The 27,500-nt window shown below is 39.0% G+C and overlaps 36 non-coding genes across 36 annotated transcripts in view; all 36 read left to right on the forward strand.

Annotated features, from left to right (window-relative positions):
* LOC141348284 (5S ribosomal RNA) overlaps nt 1–11 on the forward strand; it is a 119-nt gene extending 108 nt beyond the window's left edge. Inside the window, exon 1 of the ribosomal RNA XR_012357474.1 lies at nt 1–11. This exon is cut by the window's left edge and continues 108 nt beyond it. This is a non-coding gene — a ribosomal RNA (5S ribosomal RNA).
* Nucleotides 12–95: 84 nt separating this feature from the next.
* Nucleotides 96–214, forward strand: LOC141348394 (5S ribosomal RNA). The gene has a single exon (XR_012357485.1). It is a non-coding gene; the product is annotated as a 5S ribosomal RNA (ribosomal RNA).
* Nucleotides 215–965: 751 nt separating this feature from the next.
* On the forward strand, nt 966–1,084 carry LOC141348468 (5S ribosomal RNA). Its single transcript, XR_012357500.1, has one exon. It is a non-coding gene; the product is annotated as a 5S ribosomal RNA (ribosomal RNA).
* Nucleotides 1,085–1,168: 84 nt separating this feature from the next.
* On the forward strand, nt 1,169–1,287 carry LOC141348552 (5S ribosomal RNA). The gene has a single exon (XR_012357511.1). It is a non-coding gene; the product is annotated as a 5S ribosomal RNA (ribosomal RNA).
* Nucleotides 1,288–8,414: 7,127 nt separating this feature from the next.
* LOC141348632 (5S ribosomal RNA) lies at nt 8,415–8,533 on the forward strand. The gene has a single exon (XR_012357530.1). It is a non-coding gene; the product is annotated as a 5S ribosomal RNA (ribosomal RNA).
* An 84-nt stretch (nt 8,534–8,617) lies between these two features.
* On the forward strand, nt 8,618–8,736 carry LOC141348709 (5S ribosomal RNA). The gene has a single exon (XR_012357545.1). It is a non-coding gene; the product is annotated as a 5S ribosomal RNA (ribosomal RNA).
* An 801-nt stretch (nt 8,737–9,537) lies between these two features.
* On the forward strand, nt 9,538–9,656 carry LOC141348778 (5S ribosomal RNA). Its single transcript, XR_012357561.1, has one exon. It is a non-coding gene; the product is annotated as a 5S ribosomal RNA (ribosomal RNA).
* Nucleotides 9,657–9,740: 84 nt separating this feature from the next.
* On the forward strand, nt 9,741–9,859 carry LOC141348845 (5S ribosomal RNA). Its single transcript, XR_012357577.1, has one exon. It is a non-coding gene; the product is annotated as a 5S ribosomal RNA (ribosomal RNA).
* An 801-nt stretch (nt 9,860–10,660) lies between these two features.
* Nucleotides 10,661–10,779, forward strand: LOC141296164 (5S ribosomal RNA). Its single transcript, XR_012341201.1, has one exon. It is a non-coding gene; the product is annotated as a 5S ribosomal RNA (ribosomal RNA).
* An 84-nt stretch (nt 10,780–10,863) lies between these two features.
* LOC141348911 (5S ribosomal RNA) lies at nt 10,864–10,982 on the forward strand. Its single transcript, XR_012357590.1, has one exon. It is a non-coding gene; the product is annotated as a 5S ribosomal RNA (ribosomal RNA).
* An 802-nt stretch (nt 10,983–11,784) lies between these two features.
* On the forward strand, nt 11,785–11,903 carry LOC141308481 (5S ribosomal RNA). Its single transcript, XR_012347217.1, has one exon. It is a non-coding gene; the product is annotated as a 5S ribosomal RNA (ribosomal RNA).
* Nucleotides 11,904–11,987: 84 nt separating this feature from the next.
* Nucleotides 11,988–12,106, forward strand: LOC141283122 (5S ribosomal RNA). Its single transcript, XR_012338097.1, has one exon. It is a non-coding gene; the product is annotated as a 5S ribosomal RNA (ribosomal RNA).
* Nucleotides 12,107–12,190: 84 nt separating this feature from the next.
* Nucleotides 12,191–12,309, forward strand: LOC141318591 (5S ribosomal RNA). The gene has a single exon (XR_012352898.1). It is a non-coding gene; the product is annotated as a 5S ribosomal RNA (ribosomal RNA).
* Nucleotides 12,310–13,110: 801 nt separating this feature from the next.
* Nucleotides 13,111–13,229, forward strand: LOC141297450 (5S ribosomal RNA). Its single transcript, XR_012341389.1, has one exon. It is a non-coding gene; the product is annotated as a 5S ribosomal RNA (ribosomal RNA).
* An 801-nt stretch (nt 13,230–14,030) lies between these two features.
* LOC141297457 (5S ribosomal RNA) lies at nt 14,031–14,149 on the forward strand. The gene has a single exon (XR_012341390.1). It is a non-coding gene; the product is annotated as a 5S ribosomal RNA (ribosomal RNA).
* Nucleotides 14,150–14,900: 751 nt separating this feature from the next.
* On the forward strand, nt 14,901–15,019 carry LOC141283194 (5S ribosomal RNA). The gene has a single exon (XR_012338112.1). It is a non-coding gene; the product is annotated as a 5S ribosomal RNA (ribosomal RNA).
* Nucleotides 15,020–15,103: 84 nt separating this feature from the next.
* On the forward strand, nt 15,104–15,222 carry LOC141283266 (5S ribosomal RNA). Its single transcript, XR_012338124.1, has one exon. It is a non-coding gene; the product is annotated as a 5S ribosomal RNA (ribosomal RNA).
* Nucleotides 15,223–15,973: 751 nt separating this feature from the next.
* Nucleotides 15,974–16,092, forward strand: LOC141296171 (5S ribosomal RNA). Its single transcript, XR_012341202.1, has one exon. It is a non-coding gene; the product is annotated as a 5S ribosomal RNA (ribosomal RNA).
* An 84-nt stretch (nt 16,093–16,176) lies between these two features.
* On the forward strand, nt 16,177–16,295 carry LOC141297465 (5S ribosomal RNA). The gene has a single exon (XR_012341391.1). It is a non-coding gene; the product is annotated as a 5S ribosomal RNA (ribosomal RNA).
* An 801-nt stretch (nt 16,296–17,096) lies between these two features.
* LOC141317884 (5S ribosomal RNA) lies at nt 17,097–17,215 on the forward strand. Its single transcript, XR_012352235.1, has one exon. It is a non-coding gene; the product is annotated as a 5S ribosomal RNA (ribosomal RNA).
* An 84-nt stretch (nt 17,216–17,299) lies between these two features.
* LOC141318147 (5S ribosomal RNA) lies at nt 17,300–17,418 on the forward strand. The gene has a single exon (XR_012352480.1). It is a non-coding gene; the product is annotated as a 5S ribosomal RNA (ribosomal RNA).
* Nucleotides 17,419–18,220: 802 nt separating this feature from the next.
* LOC141283345 (5S ribosomal RNA) lies at nt 18,221–18,339 on the forward strand. The gene has a single exon (XR_012338135.1). It is a non-coding gene; the product is annotated as a 5S ribosomal RNA (ribosomal RNA).
* Nucleotides 18,340–18,423: 84 nt separating this feature from the next.
* Nucleotides 18,424–18,542, forward strand: LOC141283421 (5S ribosomal RNA). Its single transcript, XR_012338146.1, has one exon. It is a non-coding gene; the product is annotated as a 5S ribosomal RNA (ribosomal RNA).
* An 84-nt stretch (nt 18,543–18,626) lies between these two features.
* Nucleotides 18,627–18,745, forward strand: LOC141318592 (5S ribosomal RNA). Its single transcript, XR_012352899.1, has one exon. It is a non-coding gene; the product is annotated as a 5S ribosomal RNA (ribosomal RNA).
* Nucleotides 18,746–19,546: 801 nt separating this feature from the next.
* On the forward strand, nt 19,547–19,665 carry LOC141297474 (5S ribosomal RNA). Its single transcript, XR_012341392.1, has one exon. It is a non-coding gene; the product is annotated as a 5S ribosomal RNA (ribosomal RNA).
* A 751-nt stretch (nt 19,666–20,416) lies between these two features.
* LOC141296178 (5S ribosomal RNA) lies at nt 20,417–20,535 on the forward strand. The gene has a single exon (XR_012341205.1). It is a non-coding gene; the product is annotated as a 5S ribosomal RNA (ribosomal RNA).
* Nucleotides 20,536–20,619: 84 nt separating this feature from the next.
* On the forward strand, nt 20,620–20,738 carry LOC141283497 (5S ribosomal RNA). Its single transcript, XR_012338160.1, has one exon. It is a non-coding gene; the product is annotated as a 5S ribosomal RNA (ribosomal RNA).
* An 802-nt stretch (nt 20,739–21,540) lies between these two features.
* On the forward strand, nt 21,541–21,659 carry LOC141314351 (5S ribosomal RNA). Its single transcript, XR_012350118.1, has one exon. It is a non-coding gene; the product is annotated as a 5S ribosomal RNA (ribosomal RNA).
* Nucleotides 21,660–21,743: 84 nt separating this feature from the next.
* LOC141317300 (5S ribosomal RNA) lies at nt 21,744–21,862 on the forward strand. Its single transcript, XR_012351774.1, has one exon. It is a non-coding gene; the product is annotated as a 5S ribosomal RNA (ribosomal RNA).
* Nucleotides 21,863–22,623: 761 nt separating this feature from the next.
* LOC141283570 (5S ribosomal RNA) lies at nt 22,624–22,742 on the forward strand. Its single transcript, XR_012338172.1, has one exon. It is a non-coding gene; the product is annotated as a 5S ribosomal RNA (ribosomal RNA).
* Nucleotides 22,743–22,826: 84 nt separating this feature from the next.
* On the forward strand, nt 22,827–22,945 carry LOC141312051 (5S ribosomal RNA). The gene has a single exon (XR_012349196.1). It is a non-coding gene; the product is annotated as a 5S ribosomal RNA (ribosomal RNA).
* Nucleotides 22,946–23,746: 801 nt separating this feature from the next.
* Nucleotides 23,747–23,865, forward strand: LOC141292729 (5S ribosomal RNA). The gene has a single exon (XR_012340567.1). It is a non-coding gene; the product is annotated as a 5S ribosomal RNA (ribosomal RNA).
* An 801-nt stretch (nt 23,866–24,666) lies between these two features.
* Nucleotides 24,667–24,785, forward strand: LOC141310115 (5S ribosomal RNA). The gene has a single exon (XR_012347666.1). It is a non-coding gene; the product is annotated as a 5S ribosomal RNA (ribosomal RNA).
* Nucleotides 24,786–25,586: 801 nt separating this feature from the next.
* Nucleotides 25,587–25,705, forward strand: LOC141310126 (5S ribosomal RNA). Its single transcript, XR_012347677.1, has one exon. It is a non-coding gene; the product is annotated as a 5S ribosomal RNA (ribosomal RNA).
* An 84-nt stretch (nt 25,706–25,789) lies between these two features.
* LOC141283642 (5S ribosomal RNA) lies at nt 25,790–25,908 on the forward strand. The gene has a single exon (XR_012338185.1). It is a non-coding gene; the product is annotated as a 5S ribosomal RNA (ribosomal RNA).
* An 801-nt stretch (nt 25,909–26,709) lies between these two features.
* On the forward strand, nt 26,710–26,828 carry LOC141283715 (5S ribosomal RNA). Its single transcript, XR_012338198.1, has one exon. It is a non-coding gene; the product is annotated as a 5S ribosomal RNA (ribosomal RNA).
* The last annotated feature ends 672 nt before the right edge of the window (nt 26,829–27,500 follow it).

A 27,500-nucleotide genomic window follows, 5' to 3' on the forward strand; every position in this document is an offset into this window, starting at 1 on the left:
TGCTGTAAGCTTTTGCCTTTTCTTCACTATTTATATAATATGCTGGCTTTTACGGAGGCTGATCTTTAAATAGCCCACTTTTTGGAGCAGCCCTCGCTTATGGCCATACCGCGCTGAGAGCGCCCGATCTCGTCTGATCTCGGAAGCTAAGCAGCGTCGGGCCTGGTTAGTACTTGGATGGGAGACCGCCTGGGAATACCAGGTGCTGTAAGCTTTTGCCTTTTCTTCACTATTTATATAATATGCTGGCTTTTAGAAAGACGTGTTTTACCGCTCTATTTATTACAATCATTTACATGTATTATAGAGTTTTAAGTGTTTTACATGTTTTTTAGGCCATTTTATTACTCTTAACATTTTAAGTGTATGTGTCTTTAATAAATGGATGGTTGGCCTGTCATGTGACTAGACAGATGACAGGAAGCAGGAAGTACAACTGCATAAGAGAGCAGCATGACAAACAAAGGACAGTCACCAAACTGTTGGATTGAGGAGTTGCTAATTTTAGAGCTCACCTTTCCATTCACCACCTGCAAACTTTGGATTACACTTTCTGTGGATTGTATATACACTGGTGGACACTCACATTGGACTTATCAACACACTGGGGTTCTTGGACTGTTTTTAGGGTATGGACAAATGAACTGTATTCTTTTAACAGAGTTTACCTAGTTTTATCGTGTTGTTTTAAAGTCTTTTATGTGAACCTTGTAAATGCACCAAATCTATTTAAACCAATTTTCTTTTATGTCTCATTCTTTTAACCACTAGTCATCTCTCACAGTTAAATCTGACCCCATTTTAGTCTTGTAACTCGGCAGATAAGGCCGATTGTTACACTTTTATGGGAGACCGCCTGGGAATACCAGGTGCTGTAAGCTTTTGCCTTTTCTTCACTATTTATATAATATGCTGGCTTTTACGGAGGCTGATCTTTAAATAGCCCACTTTTTGGAGCAGCCCTCGCTTATGGCCATACCGCGCTGAGAGCGCCCGATCTCGTCTGATCTCGGAAGCTAAGCAGCGTCGGGCCTGGTTAGTACTTGGATGGGAGACCGCCTGGGAATACCAGGTGCTGTAAGCTTTTGCCTTTTCTTCACTATTTATATAATATGCTGGCTTTTACGGAGGCTGATATTTAAATAGCCCACTTTTTGGAACAGCCCTCGCTTATGGCCATACCGCGCTGAGAGCGCCCGATCTCGTCTGATCTCGGAAGCTAAGCAGCGTCGGGCCTGGTTAGTACTTGGATGGGAGACCGCCTGGGAATACCAGGTGCTGTAAGCTTTTGCCTTTTCTTCACTATTTATATAATATGCTGGCTTTTAGAAAGACGTGTTTTACCGCTCTATTTATTACAATCATTTACATGTATTATAGAGTTTTAAGTGTTTTACATGTTTTTTAGGCCATTTTATTACTCTTAACATTTTAAGTGTATGTGTCTTTAATAAATGGATGGTTGGCCTGTCATGTGACTAGACACATGACAGGAAGCAGGAAGTACAACTGTATAAGAGAGCAGCATGACAAACAAAGGACAGTCACCAAACTGTTGGATTGAGGAGTTGCTAATTTTAGAGCTCACCTTTCCATTCACCACCTGCAAACTTTGGATTACACTTTCTGTGGATTGTATATACAATGGTGGACACTCACATTGGACTTATCAACACACTGGGGTTCTTGGACTGTTTTTAGGGTATGGACAAATGAACTGTATTCTTTTAACAGAGTTTACCTAGTTTTATCGTGTTGTTTTAAAGTCTTTTATGTGAACCTTGTAAATACACCAAATCTATTTAAACCAATTTTCTTTTATGTCTCATTCTTTTAACCACTAGTCATCTCTCACAGTTAAATCTGACCCCATTTTAGTCTTGTAACTCGGCTGATAAGGCCGATTGTTACACTTTTATGGGAGACCGCCTGGGAATACCAGGTGCTGTAAGCTTTTGCCTTTTCTTCACTATTTATATAATATGCTGGCTTTTACGGAGGCTGATCTTTAAATAGCCCACTTTTTGGAGCAGCCCTCGTTTATGGCCATACCGCCACCTGAGGGCGCTACTGAGCAGTTCAGGAAGTGACGTGGCAGCATTAGGAAGCAGTTGGTGAGAGAGGCTCACCTTATTTTTTGTTTTGTTTAGTGGGTTTTGTTAATTAAGATTTTTTATTTTTGAGTGAGTTTTTGTTAGTTTTCACACTTCCCAGCAGCAGTTTGCTGTCTGGGGAGTAGTTTTTTTTTTTCTCTTCACGCACTTTTTACAATGGATGGATTACCAGCTAACGGTACGGATATGACAGGAGAAAGACGAGAGTTACTGAACAAAGGAATGGATAAAGGACAACAAGTTGGACATCTACGTATGGATTATAATAAGAGGATTTACTCGAAAGAGGCTACAGTGATAGTGGATTTGACAGAACTGAGAGATGCGAGGGCTGAAGATATAATTAAAGCAGTGAACGGAAAAGTTGGAGGGGGGAAGATACTGGCAGTGAGACCCAGACATGGAAAGGAGTATGAAATCACACTGACGAATACGGATGTATGCGAGGACTTGGAGGATTTTTTGATGATAAAAGGAAAACTGTGTGAGATAAGGAAATTACAAACAAGAGAGTATGTTGTTTCTTTCATACATTTGCCCGCCTACATTGCTGATTCTGATATTTTGGAAAAATTACATAATTGGGGAGTGACACCTGCATCTGAAATCAAAAGAAGAATGTATCCGGGCACCGATATAGCAGACGGTACAAGGTACCTAAGGGTGAAATTCCCAAAAGAAGTCATATCCTTGCCATACAGCACAAAATTTGACACGGAGGAAGGATCGCAGTACTTCCGGATTATGCATGATCGGCAGGTTAAAACCTGTCGATTGTGCATGAATCCTGGACACGTGTTCAAAAACTGCCCAGAGTTCAAGTGCTATCAGTGCGATGAACAGGGGCATTTCGCAAGGGACTGTGATGCGGTGAAGTGCCCGGAGTGCAGAAAAGTGATGGCAAGATGTGAGTGTTGGATAGCAGATTTGGATGGAACGCAAAATACAGATTTGGAAGATGTGGGTGGGCAAATGGTGGAAGAGACGGAACTTGGAAATGCTGGAGAGACTGCAAAAGAAAATGAAGGGAATAAAAAGACCAATGAGAAGAATCAGGAGATGGAAGAGGATGGACAAGAAGCAGCAATGGACGAAGGAATATGGACACCACTGAATATATCACAAGGAGCACTGGAAGAAATGGAGGAACAACATGCAAAAGGTAACGAGGAAGAAAAGAAAGAGAGAACTGAGGAGAAGAAAGAAGGGGAGAAAATGGACTTCAGAATGGATAGAAGAGAGACTATAAGAAGACGGATCACTAAGGTAATACCAAATCTAGAAGTTGCTAAGAAGAAGAGACTTGAGAAAAAAAAAGAACAGAGTAAAGAAAAAACTTTATGGGAAAATAGATTTCAAGCATTAATGGAGGAGGAGGAGGGAGAATAGAAAAAAAATGTTTGGTTTTTGTGATTTATTTTTCAATGTATGTTTTTTTATGTTTTTAAAAATTGTGTCATGGAATGCTAGGGGTTTGCTGAATATGGAGAAATTTGAAAAGATGAAGGTTTTATGTAAAAATACAGATGTCATTGTGTTGCAGGAAACAAATTGGAAAAATGAAAGTGTTAAAAGGTTTGAAACAAAATGGGATGGAAATATATATTTTAATAATGGAAATGATAAAGTAGGTTGTGGGGTTGCAGTTCTAATTAAAAGAGGAGTATGTGAAAAAGAACAAGTAATATTGGATGATGGAGTGGGAAAAAGTATGGCGGTGAAAATAGAAAAAGGAAAAGAGTTTTTTATTATCTATAATATTCATGCACCAAATGAAGAAAAGGGAAAAGTAGATTTTTTTAAAAAAGTGAATATTAATTTAAAAACATGGCAGAATGTTATTTTAATGGGTGATTTCAATACTGTCTTTACAGAATTGGATTTGGCAAGTGAAATGGTTTTTAAGACAGACAAAGGGAGAGAGGAATTGGTGAAAATAATGAAGGAATGTAATCTAATAGATATATGGAGGGAAAGAAATAGGAAAAAGAGAAAATTTTCAAGAGTGCAAGTGGTAATGAATAAGATAAAACAAAGTAGAATTGATTACGTTTTATGTAAGGAGGAAATGGAGGGAAATATCCAAAATGTATTTTATAAGGAAGTAGGGTATAGTGATCATTTTCTTTTATGTATGACTTTAGATTGTGTAAGAGTGGAGAGAGGATCAGGAGTGTGGGTCTTAAATGCAACAATTTTAAAAGAAGAATCTTACAAAGAAAGAATTAAATAACTATTAGAAGTTAGTAAATTAAATAAGATTTACGCAGAAGAGAAAAGAATATGGTGGGATAACGTGAAATTGGATATAAAGAGTTTATCAATACAATTTTGTAAATTGTTAAAAAAAGCTAACATCAGAAAGGAAACTGAGATAAGAAAAGAGATAGATAAAGAAGAAAAAAGACAGGAGCAAAATCTAAATGAAGAAGACATAGGTAAAATCTTAATTTTACGAGAAAAATTAAGGGAAATTGAAGATGAAAAATGTAAGGGGGCGATCATTAGAAGTAAAGCAAAATATGTTGTGGAGGGGGAAAGATGCACAAAATTTTTTTTTGATTTAGAAAAAAATAGACAAAGAGCGGATTTAATGAAGGAGGTGTTAGATAAAAATGGAGACATAAAGCAAGGAACAAAAGAGATTTTATTGGTAATTAAGAATTTTTATGAAGACATGTTTAAGAGACAAGGGGTTGATAAAATAGAAGAAGATTTCTTTTTAAATCAAATAAAAGTAAAGGTCTCTACGGAAGATAAGGTTTTATGTGATGATGAGATAACAGAAGAGGAAATTGACACAGCAATAAAGCAGTTAACGTTGGGAAAGAGCCCAGGTATAGATGGGTTAACAAACGAGTTTTATAAGAATTTTAGAGAAATATTAGTCCCAATTTTAAAAGAAGTATATGATGAGATTTTTAAAAAAGAGGAGTTAAGTGAAAGAATGAAGATAGGAATGATTAAAATGATTTATAAAAAAAGAGGAAATCCTAATGATCTTAAGAATTACAGGCCTTTAACAATGCTAAATACAGATTTCAAAATTTTAGCAAAGGTGTTAGCAAATAGATTAAGGACAGTTTTACCTAAAATCATAAGTACTACCCAGGCATATGGAATACAAGATAAAGATATTCTAGATATTGTTCAAAGTATAAGAGACACAATGTTTTATATGAAGGAAAAAAATAAGAAGGGATATTTAATAAGTTTGGATTTAGAAAAAGCCTTTGATAGAGTGGAGCATGGATATTTACTAAATGTTATCAAAGAATTTGGATTTGGGAAAAATTTTAGAAAGTGGATTATGATCTTTTATTCTAATATTTTTACGTGTATTAAATGCAATGGGTTTTTATCAGAATGTTTTCAACTAACAAGGTCTATAAGGCAAGGATGTCCTTTATCTGCTTTACTTTATTCACTAGTAGCAGAACCTTTGGGATTAGCAATAAAAGCAGATATAGAGATAAAGGGTATTAGAATAGAGGGAAGTAATATACAGGAGCCAATCTACCAATACGCAGATGACACAACATTGTTGGTTGAAGACATTCAAAGTGTTGTTAAGGCAATGGGGATTGTGGAGAAATATTGTAAAGGGTCTGGAGCTAAGGTCAATATTGAAAAGAGCTTGTGTATGAGAATTGGGAATGTGGAAACATTACCTCAGCACATGCATTTTAAAGAAGAAGGAGAACATATAAAACTTTTAGGAATTTGGATGGGTATGGATTTTAATAAAGCTGATGTTTTTAATTGGGAGGGAGCATTAAAAGGAATGGAACAAAGATTGAGATTTTGGAAATTAAGAAATTTAACATTAAAGGGAAAGGTATTAGTGATAAATGCTTTAATGCTTTCTAAGATTTGGTATGTGCTGAGTGTAACTCCATTGCCTTATGAGTTTTTTAAAAGAATAAAAGAAAGTGTTTTAAATTTTTTATGGGGAAAGGGAAGAGCAAAAATTGCATATGATACGCTTATTGGTGGAACTGATGTAGGAGGACTAGGGCTATTAGATCCAATGTTAAGAATGAAAACATTAAGAGTTAAATTGGTGAAAAGGTTTATGGATGTTAAGAGAAAGGCAATGTGGAAAAATGTAATGGAATATTTTTTAAAGAAATTTAGTAATTTTAGCATGGGATGGAACGCACTGTGGATGAAGACAAAAAAATATATGTTAATGGGTCTACCAAATTTTTATAAAGAAGTTTTAGAAACCTGGTCATCTTTCTTAGATAAAGTATTAATTTTACCAAAAGGAAGAATGCAACTGTTAGAACAACCTCTGTTTTTAAACTCGAATGTTACAAATGAAGGGAATGTAATTTACTATAAGAAATGGTGGGATGGAGGAGTAAGACAAGTCAAAGACATTTTATATGAAGTAATAAATGGTTATCTTCCAGTACAAGCAATTATGGATGCAATTTTTGAAATAGAAAGGAATGTGACAAAAGGAACACTGATAAAACAGTTTGATGAATTAAAGAAAGCAATACCAAAAGGATGGGTGGAAAGGATTGAAAAAAATGAAAAGGATGAGAATGAAGGCATGCCTGAGCTATATTTAAAAAAGACAAATGGTGAAAATAAGTGTTTTTTTGAATGTAAAGTAAAAGATTTTTATTTGGTTTTTAGGGAAAGGGCTTTTGCTAAACCTGTGGCAAACAGCTATTGGAAAGAAAGATATGATGTAGATGAAATAGATATTTGGAAAAATGTGGGAATGAAATATATGGATCCAATTTTAGAAGATTTTAATTTCTTATTAAGACATAATGGTATTTTAACAGAAATGAGGTTGTGTAAAATTGGGATAGAAAAAGATGCAAGGTGTAAGGTATGCATGAAAAGTGATGAAGGTCTATTACATCTATTTTTTTATTGTGAAGAATTGGATGATTTTATGGGAAGAATGAAAAAAATTGTAAAATCCATGCTGAAAGAAAAATATAATGAGAATATGACACAAAATGCTTGGGAAAAAATGGTTTTATTTGGGTACAATGGTAAAGGTTGTAATGTGAATGTCTTTACTTTATTGACAACAATTGCAAAGAATGTAATATGGCTAAGAAGAAATGTATCAAAATATGAAAAAAGGAAAGTTGATGTATGGGTTTTGTTTAAAAACAAAATTGAAAACTCTGTGAATTTAATATGGAAATATTTTCTAATGAGTGACAGAGAGGATGATTTTATTGAAACGTTTGTAAAAGGAAACACATTGGTAGAGTATTCAGAAAATAGTTTGCAATGGAAATGGCAGAAATATGAATGAATTAATGTACATATCTGCATATGTAAAAAATGTGAAATGTATTTTGTACTTTTTGTGATGTAATATGTTTTTTTAAATAAAAAAATAATTAAAAAAAAAAAAAAAAAAGAGCGCCCGATCTCGTCTGATCTCGGAAACTAAGCAGCGTCGGGCCTGGTTAGTACTTGGATGGGAGACCGCCTGGGAATACCAGGTGCTGTAAGCTTTTGCCTTTTCTTCACTATTTATATAATATGCTGGCTTTTAGAAAGACGTGTTTTACCGCTCTATTTATTACAATCATTTACATGTATTATAGAGTTTTAAGTGTTTTACATGTTTTTTAGGCCATTTTATTACTCTTAACATTTTAAGTGTATGTGTCTTTAATAAATGGATGGTTGGCCTGTCATGTGACTAGACACATGACAGGAAGCAGGAAGTACAACTGCATAAGAGAGCAGCATGACAAACAAAGGACAGTCACCAAACTGTTGGATTGAGGAGTTGCTAATTTTAGAGCTCACCTTTCCATTCACCACCTGCAAACTTTGGATTACACTTTCTGTGGATTGTATATACACTGGTGGACACTCACATTGGACTTATCAACACACTGGGGTTCTTGGACTGTTTTTAGGGTATGGACAAATGAACTGTATTCTTTTAACAGAGTTTACCTGTTTTTAGGGTATGGACAAATGAACTGTATTCTTTTAACAGAGTTTACCTAGTTTTATCGTGTTGTTTTAAAGTCTTTTTATGTGAACCTTGTAAATACACCAAATCTATTTAAACCAATTTTCTTTTATGTCTCATTCTTTTAACCACTAGTCATCTCTCACAGTTAAATCTGACCCCATTTTAGTCTTGTAACTCGGCTGATAAGGCCGATTGTTACACTTTTATGGGAGACCGCCTGGGAATACCAGGTGCTGTAAGCTTTTGCCTTTTCTTCACTATTTATATAATATGCTGGCTTTTACGGAGGCTGATCTTTAAATAGCCCACTTTTTGGAGCAGCCCTCGCTTATGGCCATACCGCGCTGAGAGCGCCCGATCTCGTCTGATCTCGGAAGCTAAGCAGCGTCGGGCCTGGTTAGTACTTGGATGGGAGACCGCCTGGGAATACCAGGTGCTGTAAGCTTTTGCCTTTTCTTCACTATTTATATAATATGCTGGCTTTTACGGAGGCTGATCTTTAAATAGCCCACTTTTTGGAGCAGCCCTCGCTTATGGCCATACCGCGCTGAGAGCGCCCGATCTCGTCTGATCTCGGAAGCTAAGCAGCGTCGGGCCTGGTTAGTACTTGGATGGGAGACCGCCTGGGAATACCAGGTGCTGTAAGCTTTTGCCTTTTCTTCACTATTTATATAATATGCTGGCTTTTAGAAAGACGTGTTTTACCGCTCTATTTATTACAATCATTTACATGTATTATAGAGTTTTAAGTGTTTTACATGTTTTTTAGGCCATTTTATTACTCTTAACATTTTAAGTGTATGTGTCTTTAATAAATGGATGGTTGGCCTGTCATGTGACTAGACACATGACAGGAAGCAGGAAGTACAACTGTATAAGAGAGCAGCATGACAAACAAAGGACAGTCACCAAACTGTTGGATTGAGGAGTTGCTAATTTTAGAGCTCACCTTTCCATTCACCACCTGCAAACTTTGGATTACACTTTCTGTGGATTGTATATACACTGGTGGACACTCACATTGGACTTATCAACACACTGGGGTTCTTGGACTGTTTTTAGGGTATGGACAAATGAACTGTATTCTTTTAACAGAGTTTACCTGTTTTTAGGGTATGGACAAATGAACTGTATTCTTTTAACAGAGTTTACCTAGTTTTATCGTGTTGTTTTAAAGTCTTTTATGTGAACCTTGTAAATACACCAAATCTATTTAAACCAATTTTCTTTTATGTCTCATTCTTTTAACCACTAGTCATCTCTCACAGTTAAATCTGACCCCATTTTAGTCTTGTAACTCGGCTGATAAGGCCGATTGTTACACTTTTATGGGAGACCGCCTGGGAATACCAGGTGCTGTAAGCTTTTGCCTTTTCTTCACTATTTATATAATATGCTGGCTTTTACGGAGGCTGATCTTTAAATAGCCCACTTTTTGGAGCAGCCCTCGCTTATGGCCATACCGCGCTGAGAGCGCCCGATCTCGTCTGATCTCGGAAGCTAAGCAGCGTCGGGCCTGGTTAGTACTTGGATGGGAGACCGCCTGGGAATACCAGGTGCTGTAAGCTTTTGCCTTTTCTTCACTATTTATATAATATGCTGGCTTTTACGGAGGCTGATCTTTAAATAGCCCACTTTTTGGAGCAGCCCTCGCTTATGGCCATACCGCGCTGAGAGCGCCCGATCTCGTCTGATCTCGGAAGCTAAGCAGCGTCGGGCCTGGTTAGTACTTGGATGGGAGACCGCCTGGGAATACCAGGTGCTGTAAGCTTTTGCCTTTTCTTCACTATTTATATAATATGCTGGCTTTTAGAAAGACGTGTTTTACCGCTCTATTTATTACAATCATTTACATGTATTATAGAGTTTTAAGTGTTTTACATGTTTTTTAGGCCATTTTATTACTCTTAACATTTTAAGTGTATGTGTCTTTAATAAATGGATGGTTGGCCTGTCATGTGACTAGACAGATGACAGGAAGCAGGAAGTACAACTGCATAAGAGAGCAGCATGACAAACAAAGGACAGTCACCAAACTGTTGGATTGAGGAGTTGCTAATTTTAGAGCTCACCTTTCCATTCACCACCTGCAAACTTTGGATTACACTTTCTGTGGATTGTATATACACTGGTGGACACTCACATTGGACTTATCAACACACTGGGGTTCTTGGACTGTTTTTAGGGTATGGACAAATGAACTGTATTCTTTTAACAGAGTTTACCTGTTTTTAGGGTATGGACAAAAGAACTGTATTCTTTTAACAGAGTTTACCTAGTTTTATCGTGTTGTTTTAAAGTCTTTTATGTGAACCTTGTAAATACACCAAATCTATTTAAACCAATTTTCTTTTATGTCTCATTCTTTTAACCACTAGTCATCTCTCACAGTTAAATCTGACCCCATTTTAGTCTTGTAACTCGGCTGATAAGGCCGATTGTTACACTTTTATGGGAGACCGCCTGGGAATACCAGGTGCTGTAAGCTTTTGCCTTTTCTTCACTATTTATATAATATGCTGGCTTTTACGGAGGCTGATCTTTAAATAGCCCACTTTTTGGAGCAGACCTCGTTTATGGCCATACCGCGCTGAGAGCGCCCGATCTCGTCTGATCTCGGAAGCTAAGCAGCGTCGGGCCTGGTTAGTACTTGGATGGGAGACCGCCTGGGAATACCAGGTGCTGTAAGCTTTTGCCTTTTCTTCACTATTTATATAATATGCTGGCTTTTACGGAGGCTGATCTTTAAATAGCCCACTTTTTGGAGCAGCCCTCGCTTATGGCCATACCGCGCTGAGAGCGCCCGATCTCGTCTGATCTCGGAAGCTAAGCAGCGTCGGGCCTGGTTAGTACTTGGATGGGAGACCGCCTGGGAATACCAGGTGCTGTAAGCTTTTGCCTTTTCTTCACTATTTATATAATATGCTGGCTTTTAGAAAGACGTGTTTTACCGCTCTATTTATTACAATCATTTACATGTATTATAGAGTTTTAAGTGTTTTACATGTTTTTTAGGCCATTTTATTACTCTTAACATTTTAAGTGTATGTGTCTTTAATAAATGGATGGTTGGCCTGTCATGTGACTAGACACATGACAGGAAGCAGGAAGTACAACTGCATAAGAGAGCAGCATGACAAACAAAGGACAGTCACCAAACTGTTGGATTGAGGAGTTGCTAATTTTAGAGCTCACCTTTCCATTCACCACCTGCAAACTTTGGATTACACTTTCTGTGGATTGTATATACACTGGTGGACACTCACATTGGACTTATCAACACACTGGGGTTCTTGGACTGTTTTTAGGGTATGGACAAATGAACTGTATTCTTTTAACAGAGTTTACCTGTTTTTAGGGTATGGACAAATGAACAGTATTCTTTTAACAGAGTTTACCTAGTTTTATCGTGTTGTTTTAAAGTCTTTTTATGTGAACCTTGTAAATACACCAAATCTATTTAAACCAATTTTCTTTTATGTCTCATTCTTTTAACCACTAGTCATCTCTCACAGTTAAATCTGACCCCATTTTAGTCTTGTAACTCGGCTGATAAGGCCGATTGTTACACTTTTATGGGAGACCGCCTGGGAATACCAGGTGCTGTAAGCTTTTGCCTTTTCTTCACTATTTATATAATATGCTGGCTTTTACGGAGGCTGATCTTTAAATAGCCCACTTTTTGGAGCAGCCCTCGCTTATGGCCATACCGCGCTGAGAGCGCCCGATCTCGTCTGATCTCGGAAGCTAAGCAGCGTCGGGCCTGGTTTGTACTTGGATGGGAGACCGCCTGGGAATACCAGGTGCTGTAAGCTTTTGCCTTTTCTTCACTATTTATATAATATGCTGGCTTTTACGGAGGCTGATCTTTAAATAGCCCACTTTTTGGAGCAGCCCTCGCTTATGGCCATACCGCGCTGAGAGCGCCCGATCTCGTCTGATCTCGGAAGCTAAGCAGCGTCGGGCCTGGTTAGTACTTGGATGGGAGACCGCCTGGGAATACCAGGTGCTGTAAGCTTTTGCCTTTTCTTCACTATTTATATAATATGCTGGCTTTTACGGAGGCTGATCTTTAAATAGCCCACTTTTTGGAGCAGCCCTCGCTTATGGCCATACCGCGCTGAGAGCGCCCGATCTCGTCTGATCTTGGAAGCTAAGCAGCGTCGGTCCTGGTTAGTACTTGGATGGGAGACCGCCTGGGAATACCAGGTGCTGTAAGCTTTTGCCTTTTCTTCACTATTTATATAATATGCTGGCTTTTAGAAAGACGTGTTTTACCGCTCTATTTATTACAATCATTTACATGTATTATAGAGTTTTAAGTGTTTTACATGTTTTTTAGGCCATTTTATTACTCTTAACATTTTAAGTGTATGTGTCTTTAATAAATGGATGGTTGGCCTGTCATGTGACTAGACACATGACAGGAAGCAGGAAGTACAACTGCATAAGAGAGCAGCATGACAAACAAAGGACAGTCACCAAACTGTTGGATTGAGGAGTTGCTAATTTTAGAGCTCACCTTTCCATTCACCACCTGCAAACTTTGGATTACACTTTCTGTGGATTGTATATACACTGGTGGACACTCACATTGGACTTATCAACACACTGGGGTTCTTGGACTGTTTTTAGGGTATGGACAAATTAACTGTATTCTTTTAACAGAGTTTACCTGTTTTTAGGGTATGGACAAATGAACTGTATTCTTTTAACAGAGTTTACCTAGTTTTATCGTGTTGTTTTAAAGTCTTTTATGTGAACCTTGTAAATACACCAAATCTATTTAAACCAATTTTCTTTTATGTCTCATTCTTTTAACCACTAGTCATCTCTCACAGTTAAATCTGACCCCATTTTAGTCTTGTAACTCGGCTGATAAGGCCGATTGTTACACTTTTATGGGAGACCGCCTGGGAATACCAGGTGCTGTAAGCTTTTGCCTTTTCTTCACTATTTATATAATATGCTGGCTTTTACGGAGGCTGATCTTTAAATAGCCCACTTTTTGGAGCTGCCCTCGCTTATGGCCATACCGCGCTGAGAGTGCCCGATCTCGTCTGATCTCGGAAGCTAAGCAGCGTCGGGCCTGGTTAGTACTTGGATGGGAGACCGCCTGGGAATACCAGGTGCTGTAAGCTTTTGCCTTTTCTTCACTATTTATATAATATGCTGGCTTTTAGGAAGACGTGTTTTACCGCTCTATTTATTACAATCATTTACATGTATTATAGAGTTTTAAGTGTTTTACATGTTTTTTAGGCCATTTTATTACTCTTAACATTTTAAGTGTATGTGTCTTTAATAAATGGATGGTTGGCCTGTCATGTGACTAGACACATGACAGGAAGCAGGAAGTACAACTGTATAAGAGAGCAGCATGACAAACAAAGGACAGTCACCAAACTGTTGGATTGAGGAGTTGCTAATTTTAGAGCTCACCTTTCCATTCACCACCTGCAAACTTTGGATTACACTTTCTGTGGATTGTATATACACTGGTGGACACTCACATTGGACTTATCAACACACTGGGGTTCTTGGACTGTTTTTAGGGTATGGACAAATGAACTGTATTCTTTTAACAGAGTTTACCTGTTTTTAGGGTATGGACAAATGAACTGTATTCTTTTAACAGAGTTTACCTAGTTTTATCGTGTTGTTTTAAAGTCTTTTATGTGAACCTTGTAAATACACCAAATCTATTTAAACCAATTTTCTTTTATGTCTCATTCTTTTAACCACTAGTCATCTCTCACAGTTAAATCTGACCCCATTTTAGTCTTGTAACTCGGCTGATAAGGCCGATTGTTACACTTTTATGGGAGACCGCCTGGGAATACCAGGTGCTGTAAGCTTTTGCCTTTTCTTCACTATTTATATAATATGCTGGCTTTTACGGAGGCTGATCTTTAAATAGCCCACTTTTTGGAGCTGCCCTCGCTTATGGCCATACCGCGCTGAGAGTGCCCGATCTCGTCTGATCTCGGAAGCTAAGCAGCGTCGGGCCTGGTTAGTACTTGGATGGGAGACCGCCTGGGAATACCAGGTGCTGTAAGCTTTTGCCTTTTCTTCACTATTTATATAATATGCTGGCTTTTAGAAAGACGTGTTTTACCGCTCTATTTATTACAATCATTTACATGTATTATAGAGTTTTAAGTGTTTTACATGTTTTTTAGGCCATTTTATTACTCTTAACATTTTAAGTGTATGTGTCTTTAATAAATGGATGGTTGGCCTGTCATGTGACTAGACACATGACAGGAAGCAGGAAGTACAACTGTATAAGAGAGCAGCATGACAAACAAAGGACAGTCACCAAACTGTTGGATTGAGGAGTTGCTAATTTTAGAGCTCACCTTTCCATTCACCACCTGCAAACTTTGGATTACACTTTCTGTGGATTGTATATACACTGGTGGACACTCACATTGGACTTATCAACACACTGGGGTTCTTGGACTGTTTTTAGGGTATGGACAAATGAACTGTATTCTTTTAACAGAGTTTACCTAGTTTTATCGTGTTGTTTTAAAGTCTTTTATGTGAACCTTGTAAATACACCAAATCTATTTAAACCAATTTTCTTTTATGTCTCATTCTTTTAACCACTAGTCATCTCTCACAGTTAAATCTGACCCCATTTTAGTCTTGTAACTCGGCTGATAAGGCCGATTGTTACACTTTTATGGGAGACCGCCTGGGAATACCAGGTGCTGTAAGCTTTTGCCTTTTCTTCACTATTTATATAATATGCTGGCTTTTACGGAGGCTGATCTTTAAATAGCCCACTTTTTGGAGCAGCCCTCGCTTATGGCCATACCGCGCTGAGAGCGCCCGATCTCGTCTGATCTCGGAAGCTAAGCAGCGTCGGGCCTGGTTAGTACTTGGATGGGAGACCGCCTGGGAATACCAGGTGCTGTAAGCTTTTGCCTTTTCTTCACTATTTATATAATATGCTGGCTTTTACGGAGGCTGATCTTTAAATAGCCCACTTTTTGGAGCAGCCCTCGCTTATGGCCATACCGCGCTGAGAGCGCCCGATCTCGTCTGATCTCGGAAGCTAAGCAGCGTCGGGCCTGGTTAGTACTTGGATGGGAGACCGCCTGGGAATACCAGGTGCTGTAAGCTTTTGCCTTTTCTTCACTATTTATATAATATGCTGGCTTTTAGAAAGACGTGTTTTACCGCTCTATTTATTACAATCATTTACATGTATTATAGAGTTTTAAGTGTTTTACATGTTTTTTAGGCCATTTTATTACTCTTAACATTTTAAGTGTATGTGTCTTTAATAAATGGATGGTTGGCCTGTCATGTGACTAGACAGATGACAGGAAGCAGGAAGTACAACTGCATAAGAGAGCAGCATGACAAACAAAGGACAGTCACCAAACTGTTGGATTGAGGAGTTGCTAATTTTAGAGCTCACCTTTCCATTCACCACCTGCAAACTTTGGATTACACTTTCTGTGGATTGTATATACACTGGTGGACACTCACATTGGACTTATCAACACACTGGGGTTCTTGGACTGTTTTTAGGGTATGGACAAATGAACTGTATTCTTTTAACAGAGTTTACCTAGTTTTATCGTGTTGTTTTAAAGTCTTTTATGTGAACCTTGTAAATACACCAAATCTATTTAAACCAATTTTCTTTTATGTCTCATTCTTTTAACCACTAGTCATCTCTCACAGTTAAATCTGACCCCATTTTAGTCTTGTAACTCGGCTGATAAGGCCGATTGTTACACTTTTATGGGAGACCGCCTGGGAATACCAGGTGCTGTAAGCTTTTGCCTTTTCTTCACTATTTATATAATATGCTGGCTTTTACGGAGGCTGATCTTTAAATAGCCCACTTTTTGGAGCAGCCCTCGTTTATGGCCATACCGCGCTGAGAGCGCCCGATCTCGTCTGATCTCGGAAGCTAAGCAGCGTCGGGCCTGGTTAGTACTTGGATGGGAGACCGCCTGGGAATACCAGGTGCTGTAAGCTTTTGCCTTTTCTTCACTATTTATATAATATGCTGGCTTTTACGGAGGCTGATCTTTAAATAGCCCACTTTTTGGAGCTGCCCTCGCTTATGGCCATACCGCGCTGAGAGTGCCCGATCTCGTCTGATCTCGGAAGCTAAGCAGCGTCGGGCCTGGTTAGTACTTGGATGGGAGACCGCCTGGGAATACCAGGTGCTGTAAGCTTTTGCCTTTTCTTCACTATTTATATAATATGCTGGCTTTTAGAAAGACGTGTTTTACCGCTCTATTTATTACAATCATTTACATGTATTATAGAGTTTTAAGTGTTTTACATGTTTTTTAGGCCATTTTATTACTCTTAACATTTTAAGTGTATGTGTCTTTAATAAATGGATGGTTGGCCTGTCATGTGACTAGACACATGACAGGAAGCAGGAAGTACAACTGTATAAGAGAGCAGCATGACAAACAAAGGACAGTCACCAAACTGTTGGATTGAGGAGTTGCTAATTTTAGAGCTCACCTTTCCATTCACCACCTGCAAACTTTGGATTACACTTTCTGTGGATTGTATATACACTGGTGGACACTCACATTGGACTTATCAACACACTGGGGTTCTTGGACTGTTTTTAGGGTATGGACAAATTAACTGTATTCTTTTAACAGAGTTTACCTGTTTTTAGGGTATGGACAAAAGAACTGTATTCTTTTAACAGAGTTTACCTAGTTTTATCGTGTTGTTTTAAAGTCTTTTATGTGAACCTTGTAAATACACCAAATCTATTTAAACCAATTTTCTTTTATGTCTCATTCTTTTAACCACTAGTCATCTCTCACAGTTAAATCTGACCCCATTTTAGTCTTGTAACTCGGCTGATAAGGCCGATTGTTACACTTTTATGGGAGACCGCCTGGGAATACCAGGTGCTGTAAGCTTTTGCCTTTTCTTCACTATTTATATAATATGCTGGCTTTTACGGAGGCTGATCTTTAAATAGCCCACTTTTTGGAGCAGACCTCGTTTATGGCCATACCGCGCTCAGAGCGCCCGATCTCGTCTGATCTCGGAAGCTAAGCAGCGTCGGGCCTGGTTAGTACTTGGATGGGAGACCGCCTGGGAATACCAGGTGCTGTAAGCTTTTGCCTTTTCTTCACTATTTATATAATATGCTGGCTTTTACGGAGGCTGATCTTTAAATAGCCCACTTTTTGGAGCAGCCCTCGCTTATGGCCATACCGCGCTGAGAGCGCCCGATCTCGTCTGATCTCGGAAGCTAAGCAGCGTCGGGCCTGGTTAGTACTTGGATTGGAGACCGCCTGGGAATACCAGGTGCTGTAAGCTTTTGCCTTTTCTTCACTATTTATATAATATGCTGGCTTTTAGAAAGACGTGTTTTACCGCTCTATTTATTACAATCATTTACATGTATTATAGAGTTTTAAGTGTTTTACATGTTTTTTAGGCCATTTTATTACTCTTAACATTTTAAGTGTATGTGTCTTTAATAAATGGATGGTTGGCCTGTCATGTGACTAGACACATGACAGGAAGCAGGAAGTACAACTGCATAAGAGAGCAGCATGACAAACAAAGGACAGTCACCAAACTGTTGGATTGAGGAGTTGCTAATTTTAGAGCTCACCTTTCCATTCACCACCTGCAAACTTTGGATTACACTTTCTGTGGATTGTATATACACTGGTGGACACTCACATTGGACTTATCAACACACTGGGGTTCTTGGACTGTTTTTAGGGTATGGACAAATGAACTGTATTCTTTTAACAGAGTTTACCTGTTTTTAGGGTATGGACAAATGAACAGTATTCTTTTAACAGAGTTTACCTAGTTTTATCGTGTTGTTTTAAAGTCTTTTTATGTGAACCTTGTAAATACACCAAATCTATTTAAACCAATTTTCTTTTATGTCTCATTCTTTTAACCACTAGTCATCTCTCACAGTTAAATCTGACCCCATTTTAGTCTTGTAACTCGGCTGATAAGGCCGATTGTTACACTTTTATGGGAGACCGCCTGGGAATACCAGGTGCTGTAAGCTTTTGCCTTTTCTTCACTATTTATATAATATGCTGGCTTTTACGGAGGCTGATCTTTAAATAGCCCACTTTTTGGAGCAGCCCTCGCTTATGGCCATACCGCGCTGAGAGCGCCCGATCTCGTCTGATCTCGGAAGCTAAGCAGCGTCGGGCCTGGTTAGTACTTGGATGGGAGACCGCCTGGGAATACCAGGTGCTGTAAGCTTTTGCCTTTTCTTCACTATTTATATAATATGCTGGCTTTTACGGAGGCTGATCTTTAAATAGCCCACTTTTTGGAGCAGCCCTCGCTTATGGCCATACCGCGCTGAGAGCGCCCGATCTCGTCTGATCTCGGAAGCTAAGCAGCGTCGGGCCTGGTTAGTACTTGGATGGGAGACCGCCTGGGAATACCAGGTGCTGTAAGCTTTTGCCTTTTCTTCACTATTTATATAATATGCTGGCTTTTACGGAGGCTGATCTTTAAATAGCCCACTTTTTGGAGCAGCCCTCGCTTATGGCCATACCGCGCTGAGAGCGCCCGATCTCGTCTGATCTTGGAAGCTAAGCAGCGTCGGTCCTGGTTAGTACTTGGATGGGAGACCGCCTGGGAATACCAGGTGCTGTAAGCTTTTGCCTTTTCTTCACTATTTATATAATATGCTGGCTTTTAGAAAGACGTGTTTTACCGCTCTATTTATTACAATCATTTACATGTATTATAGAGTTTTAAGTGTTTTACATGTTTTTTAGGCCATTTTATTACTCTTAACATTTTAAGTGTATGTGTCTTTAATAAATGGATGGTTGGCCTGTCATGTGACTAGACACATGACAGGAAGCAGGAAGTACAACTGCATAAGAGAGCAGCATGACAAACAAAGGACAGTCACCAAACTGTTGGATTGAGGAGTTGCTAATTTTAGAGCTCACCTTTCCATTCACCACCTGCAAACTTTGGATTACACTTTCTGTGGATTGTATATACACTGGTGGACACTCACATTGGACTTATCAACACACTGGGGTTCTTGGACTGTTTTTAGGGTATGGACAAATTAACTGTATTCTTTTAACAGAGTTTACCTGTTTTTAGGGTATGGACAAATGAACTGTATTCTTTTAACAGAGTTTACCTAGTTTTATCGTGTTGTTTTAAAGTCTTTTATGTGAACCTTGTAAATACACCAAATCTATTTAAACCAATTTTCTTTTATGTCTCATTCTTTTAACCACTAGTCATCTCTCACAGTTAAATCTGACCCCATTTTAGTCTTGTAACTCGGCTGATAAGGCCGATTGTTACACTTTTATGGGAGACCGCCTGGGAATACCAGGTGCTGTAAGCTTTTGCCTTTTCTTCACTATTTATATAATATGCTGGCTTTTACGGAGGCTGATCTTTAAATAGCCCACTTTTTGGAGCTGCCCTCGCTTATGGCCATACCGCGCTGAGAGTGCCCGATCTCGTCTGATCTCGGAAGCTAAGCAGCGTCGGGCCTGGTTAGTACTTGGATGGGAGACCGCCTGGGAATACCAGGTGCTGTAAGCTTTTGCCTTTTCTTCACTATTTATATAATATGCTGGCTTTTAGAAAGACGTGTTTTACCGCTCTATTTATTACAATCATTTACATGTATTATAGAGTTTTAAGTGTTTTACATGTTTTTTAGGCCATTTTATTACTCTTAACATTTTAAGTGTATGTGTCTTTAATAAATGGATGGTTGGCCTGTCATGTGACTAGACACATGACAGGAAGCAGGAAGTACAACTGTATAAGAGAGCAGCATGACAAACAAAGGACAGTCACCAAACTGTTGGATTGAGGAGTTGCTAATTTTAGAGCTCACCTTTCCATTCACCACCTGCAAACTTTGGATTACACTTTCTGTGGATTGTATATACAATAGTGGACACTCACATTGGACTTATCAACACACTGGGGTTCTTGGACTGTTTTTAGGGTATGGACAAATGAACTGTATTCTTTTAACAGAGTTTACCTAGTTTTATCGTGTTGTTTTAAAGTCTTTTATGTGAACCTTGTAAATACACCAAATCTATTTAAACCAATTTTCTTTTATGTCTCATTCTTTTAACCACTAGTCATCTCTCACAGTTAAATCTGACCCCATTTTAGTCTTGTAACTCGGCTGATAAGGCCGATTGTTACACTTTTATGGGAGACCGCCTGGGAATACCAGGTGCTGTAAGCTTTTGCCTTTTCTTCACTATTTATATAATATGCTGGCTTTTACGGAGGCTGATCTTTAAATAGCCCACTTTTTGGAGCAGCCCTCGTTTATGGCCATACCGCGCTGAGAGCGCCCGATCTCGTCTGATCTCGGAAGCTAAGCAGCGTCGGGCCTGGTTAGTACTTGGATGGGAGACCGCCTGGGAATACCAGGTGCTGTAAGCTTTTGCCTTTTCTTCACTATTTATATAATATGCTGGCTTTTACGGAGGCTGATCTTTAAATAGCCCACTTTTTGGAGCAGCCCTCGCTTATGGCCATACCGCGCTGAGAGCGCCCGATCTCGTCTGATCTCGGAAGCTAAGCAGCGTCGGGCCTGGTTAGTACTTGGATGGGAGACCGCCTGGGAATACCAGGTGCTGTAAGCTTTTGCCTTTTCTTCACTATTTATATAATATGCTGGCTTTTAGAAAGACGTGTTTTACCGCTCTATTTATTACAATCATTTACATGTATTATAGAGTTTTAAGTGTTTTACATGTTTTTTAGGCCATTTTATTACTCTTAACATTTTAAGTGTATGTGTCTTTAATAAATGGATGGTTGGCCTGTCATGTGACTAGACAGATGACAGGAAGCAGAAAGTACAACTGCATAAGAGAGCAGCATGACAAACAAAGGACAGTCACCAAACTGTTGGATTGAGGAGTTGCTAATTTTAGAGCTCACCTTTCCATTCACCACCTGCAAACTTTGGATTACACTTTCTGTGGATTGTATATACACTGGTGGACACTCACATTGGACTTATCAACACACTGGGGTTCTTGGACTGTTTTTAGGGTATGGACAAATGAACTGTATTCTTTTAACAGAGTTTACCTGTTTTTAGGGTATGGACAAATGAACTGTATTCTTTTAACAGAGTTTACCTAGTTTTATCGTGTTGTTTTAAAGTCTTTTATGTGAACCTTGTAAATACACCAAATCTATTTTAAACCAATTTTCTTTTATGTCTCATTCTTTTAACCACTAGTCATCTCTCACAGTTAAATCTGACCCCATTTTAGTCTTGTAACTCGGCTGATAAGGCCGATTGTTACACTTTTATGGGAGACCGCCTGGGAATACCAGGTGCTGTAAGCTTTTGCCTTTTCTTCACTATTTATATAATATGCTGGCTTTTACGGAGGCTGATCTTTAAATAGCCCACTTTTTGGAGCAGCCCTCGCTTATGGCCATACCGCGCTGAGAGCACCCGATCTCGTCTGATCTCGGAAGCTAAGCAGCATCGGGCCTGGTTAGTACTTGGATGGGAGACCGTCTGGGAATACCAGGTGCTGTAAGCTTTTGCCTTTTCTTCACTATTTATATAATATGCTGGCTTTTACGGAGGCTGATCTTTAAATAGCCCACTTTTTGGAGCAGCCCTCGCTTATGGCCATACCGCGCTGAGAGCGCCCGATCTCGTCTGATCTCGGAAGCTAAGCAGCGTCAGGCCTGGTTAGTACTTGGATGGGAGACCGCCTGGGAATACCAGGTGCTGTAAGCTTTTGCCTTTTCTTCACTATTTATATAATATGCTGGCTTTTAGAAAGACGTGTTTTACCGCTCTATTTATTACAATCATTTACATGTATTATAGAGTTTTAAGTGTTTTACATGTTTTTTAGGCCATTTTATTACTCTTAACATTTTAAGTGTATGTGTCTTTAATAAATGGATGGTTGGCCTGTCATGTGACTAGACACATGACAGGAAGCAGGAAGTACAACTGTATAAGAGAGCAGCATGACAAACAAAGGACAGTCACCAAACTGTTGGATTGAGGAGTTGCTAATTTTAGAGCTCACCTTTCCATTCACCACCAATGTGGACACTCACATTGGACTTATCAACACACTGGGGTTCTTGGACTGTTTTTAGGGTATGGACAAATGAACTGTATTCTTTTAACAGAGTTTACCTGTTTTTAGGGTATGGACAAATGAACTGTATTCTTTTAACAGAGTTTACCTAGTTTTATCTTGTTGTTTTAAAGTCTTTTATGTGAACCTTGTAAATACACCAAATCTATTTAAACCAATTTTCTTTTATGTCTCATTCTTTTAACCACTAGTCATCTCTCACAGTTAAATCTGACCCCATTTTAGTCTTGTAACTCGGCTGATAAGGCCGATTGTTACACTTTTATGGGAGACCGCCTGGGAATACCAGGTGCTGTAAGCTTTTGCCTTTTCTTCACTATTTATATAATATGCTGGCTTTTACGGAGGCTGATCTTTAAATAGCCCACTTTTTGGAGCAGCCCTCGCTTATGGCCATACCGCGCTGAGAGCGCCCGATCTCGTCTGATCTCGGAAGCTAAGCAGCGTCGGGCCTGGTTAGTACTTGGATGGGAGACCGCCTGGGAATACCAGGTGCTGTAAGCTTTTGCCTTTTCTTCACTATTTATATAATATGCTGGCTTTTACGGAGGCTGATCTTTAAATAGCCCACTTTTTGGAGCAGGCCTCGATTATGGCCATACCGCGCTGAGAGCGCCCGATCTCGTCTGATCTCGGAAGCTAAGCAGCGTCGGGCCTGGTTAGTACTTGGATGGGAGACCGCCTGGGAATACCAGGTGCTGTAAGCTTTTGCCTTTTCTTCACTATTTATATAATATGCTGGCTTTTAGAAAGACGTGTTTTACCTCTCTATTTATTACAATCATTTACATGTATTATAGAGTTTTAAGTGTTTTACATGTTTTTTAGGCCATTTTATTACTCTTAACATTTTAAGTGTATGTGTCTTTAATAAATGGATGGTTGGCCTGTCATGTGACTAGACACATGACAGGAAGCAGGAAGTACAACTGTATAAGAGAGCAGCATGACAAACAAAGGACAGTCACCAAACTGTTGGATTGAGGAGTTGCTAATTTTAGAGCTCACCTTTCCATTCACCATCTGCAAACTTTGGATTACACTTTCTGTGGATTGTATATACACTGGTGGACACTCACATTGGACTTATCAACACACTGGGGTTCTTGGACTGTTTTTAGGGTATGGACAAATGAACTGTATTCTTTTAACAGAGTTTACCTGTTTTTAGGGTATGGACAAATGAACTGTATTCTTTTAACAGAGTTTACCTAGTTTTATCGTGTTGTTTTAAAGTCTTTTATGTGAACCTTGTAAATACACCAAATCTATTTAAACCAATTTTCTTTTATGTCTCATTCTTTTAACCACTAGTCATCTCTCACAGTTAAATCTGACCCCATTTTAGTCTTGTAACTCGGCTGATAAGGCCGATTGTTACACTTTTATGGGAGACCGCCTGGGAATACCAGGTGCTGTAAGCTTTTGCCTTTTCTTCACTATTTATATAATATGCTGGCTTTTACGGAGGCTGATCTTTAAATAGCCCACTTTTTGGAGCAGCCCTCGCTTATGGCCATACCGCGCTGAGAGCGCCCGATCTCGTCTGATCTCGGAAGCTAAGCAGCGTAGGGCCTGGTTAGTACTTGGATGGGAGACCGCCTGGGAATACCAGGTGCTGTAAGCTTTTGCCTTTTCTTCACTATTTATATAATATGCTGGCTTTTAGAAAGACGTGTTTTACCGCTCTATTTATTACAATCATTTACATGTATTATAGAGTTTTAAGTGTTTTACATGTTTTTTAGGCCATTTTATTACTCTTAACATTTTAAGTGTATGTGTCTTTAATAAATGGATGGTTGGCCTGTCATGTGACTAGACACATGACAGGAAGCAGGAAGTACAACTGTATAAGAGAGCAGCATGACAAACAAAGGACAGTCACCAAACTGTTGGATTGAGGAGTTGCTAATTTTAGAGCTCACCTTTCCATTCACCACCTGCAAACTTTGGATTACACTTTCTGTGGATTGTATATACACTGGTGGACACTCACATTGGACTTATCAACACACTGGGGTTCTTGGACTGTTTTTAGGGTATGGACAAATGAACTGTATTCTTTTAACAGAGTTTACCTGTTTTTAGGGTATGGACAAATGAACTGTATTCTTTTAACAGAGTTTACCTAGTTTTATCGTGTTGTTTTAAAGTCTTTTATGTGAACCTTGTAAATACACCAAATCTATTTAAACCAATTTTCTTTTATGTCTCATTCTTTTAACCACTAGTCATCTCTCACAGTTAAATCTGACCCCATTTTAGTCTTGTAACTCGGCTGATAAGGCCGATTGTTACACTTTTATGGGAGACCGCCTGGGAATACCAGGTGCTGTAAGCTTTTGCCTTTTCTTCACTATTTATATAATATGCTGGCTTTTACGGAGGCTGATCTTTAAATAGCCCACTTTTTGGAGCAGCCCTCGCTTATGGCCATGCCGCGCTGAGAGCGCCCGATCTCGTCTGATCTCGGAAGCTAAGCAGCGTCGGGCCTGGTTAGTACTTGGATGGGAGACCGCCTGGGAATACCAGGTGCTGTAAGCTTTTGCCTTTTCTTCACTATTTATATAATATGCTGGCTTTTAGAAAGACGTGTTTTACCGCTCTATTTATTACAATCATTTACATGTATTATAGAGTTTTAAGTGTTTTACATGTTTTTTAGGCCATTTTATTACTCTTAACATTTTAAGTGTATGTGTCTTTAATAAATGGATGGTTGGCCTGTCATGTGACTAGACACATGACAGGAAGCAGGAAGTACAACTGTATAAGAGAGCAGCATGACAAACAAAGGACAGTCACCAAACTGTTGGATTGAGGAGTTGCTAATTTTAGAGCTCACCTTTCCATTCACCACCTGCAAACTTTGGATTACACTTTCTGTGGATTGTATATACACTGGTGGACACTCACATTGGACTTATCAACACACTGGGGTTCTTGGACTGTTTTTAGGGTATGGACAAATGAACTGTATTCTTTTAACAGAGTTTACCTGTTTTTAGGGTATGGACAAATGAACTGTATTCTTTTAACAGAGTTTACCTAGTTTTATCGTGTTGTTTTAAAGTCTTTTATGTGAACCTTGTAAATACACCAAATCTATTTAAACCAATTTTCTTTTATGTCTCATTCTTTTAACCACTAGTCATCTCTCACAGTTAAATCTGACCCCATTTTAGTCTTGTAACTCGGCTAATAAGGCCGATTGTTACACTTTTATGGGAGACCGCCTGGGAATACCAGGTGCTGTAAGCTTTTGCCTTTTCTTCACTATTTATATAATATGCTGGCTTTTACGGAGGCTGATCTTTAAATAGCCCACTTTTTGGAGCAGCCCTCGCTTATGGCCATGCCGCGCTGAGAGCGCCCGATCTCGTCTGATCTCGGAAGCTAAGCAGCGTCGGGCCTGGTTAGTACTTGGATGGGAGACCGCCTGGGAATACCAGGTGCTGTAAGCTTTTGCCTTTTCTTCACTATTTATATAATATGCTGGCTTTTACGGAGGCTGATCTTTAAATAGCCCACTTTTTGAAGCAGCCCTCGCTTATGGCCATACCGCGCTGAGAGCGCCCGATCTCGTCTGATCTCGGAAGCTAAGCAGCGTCGGGCCTGGTTAGTACTTGGATGGGAGACCGCCTGGGAATACCAGGTGCTGTAAGCTTTTGCCTTTTCTTCACTATTTATATAATATGCTGGCTTTTAGAAAGACGTGTTTTACCGCTCTATTTATTACAATCATTTACATGTATTATAGAGTTTTAAGTGTTTTACATGTTTTTTAGGCCATTTTATTACTCTTAACATTTTAAGTGTATGTGTCTTTAGTAAATGGATGGTTGGCCTGTCATGTGACTAGACACATGACAGGAAGCAGGAAGTACAACTGTATAAGAGAGCAGCATGACAAACAAAGGACAGTCACCAAACTGTTGGATTGAGGAGTTGCTAATTTTAGAGCTCACCTTTCCATTCACCACCTGCAAACTTTGGATTACACTTTCTGTGGATTGTATATACACTGGTGGACACTCACATTGGACTTATCAACACACTGGGGTTCTTGGACTGTTTTTAGGGTATGGACAAATGAACTGTATTCTTTTAACAGAGTTTACCTGTTTTTAGGGTATGGACAAATGAACTGTATTCTTTTAACAGAGTTTACCTAGTTTTATCGTGTTGTTTTAAAGTCTTTTATGTGAACCTTGTAAATACACCAAATCTATTTAAACCAATTTTCTTTTATGTCTCATTCTTTTAACCACTAGTCATCTCTCACAGTTAAATCTGACCCCATTTTAGTCTTGTAACTCGGCTGATAAGGCCGATTGTTACACTTTTATGGGAGACCGCCTGGGAATACCAGGTGCTGTAAGCTTTTGCCTTTTCTTCACTATTTATATAATATGCTGGCTTTTACGGAGGCTGATCTTTAAATAGCCCACTTTTTGGAGCAGCCCTCGCTTATGGCCATACCGCGCTGAGAGCGCCCGATCTCGTCTGATCTCGGAAGCTAAGCAGCGTCGGGCCTGGTTAGTACTTGGATGGGAGACCGCCTGGGAATACCAGGTGCTGTAAGCTTTTGCCTTTTCTTCACTATTTATATAATATGCTGGCTTTTAGAAAGACGTGTTTTACCGCTCTATTTATTACAATCATTTACATGTATTATAGAGTTTTAAGTGTTTTACATGTTTTTTAGGCCATTTTATTACTCTTAACATTTTAAGTGTATGTGTCTTTAATAAATGGATGGTTGGCCTGTCATGTGACTAGACACATGACAGGAAGCAGGAAGTACAACTGTATAAGAGAGCAGCATGACAAACAAAGGACAGTCACCAAACTGTTGGATTGAGGAGTTGCTAATTTTAGAGCTCACCTTTCCATTCACCACCTGCAAACTTTGGATTACACTTTCTGTGGATTGTATATACACTGGTGGACACTCACATTGGACTTATCAACACACTGGGGTTCTTGGACTGTTTTTAGGGTATGGACAAATGAACTGTATTCTTTTAACAGAGTTTACCTGTTTTTAGGGTATGGACAAATGAACTGTATTCTTTTAACAGAGTTTACCTAGTTTTATCGTGTTGTTTTAAAGTCTTTTATGTGAACCTTGTAAATACACCAAATCTATTTAAACCAATTTTCTTTTATGTCTCATTCTTTTAACCACTAGTCATCTCTCACAGTTAAATCTGACCCCATTTTAGTCTTGTAACTCGGCTGATAAGGCCGATTGTT

The sequence above is a fragment of the Garra rufa genome, chromosome 1 (genome assembly GCF_049309525.1).
Source record: "Garra rufa chromosome 1, GarRuf1.0, whole genome shotgun sequence".
NCBI classification, from domain to species: Eukaryota; Metazoa; Chordata; class Actinopteri; order Cypriniformes; family Cyprinidae; genus Garra; species Garra rufa.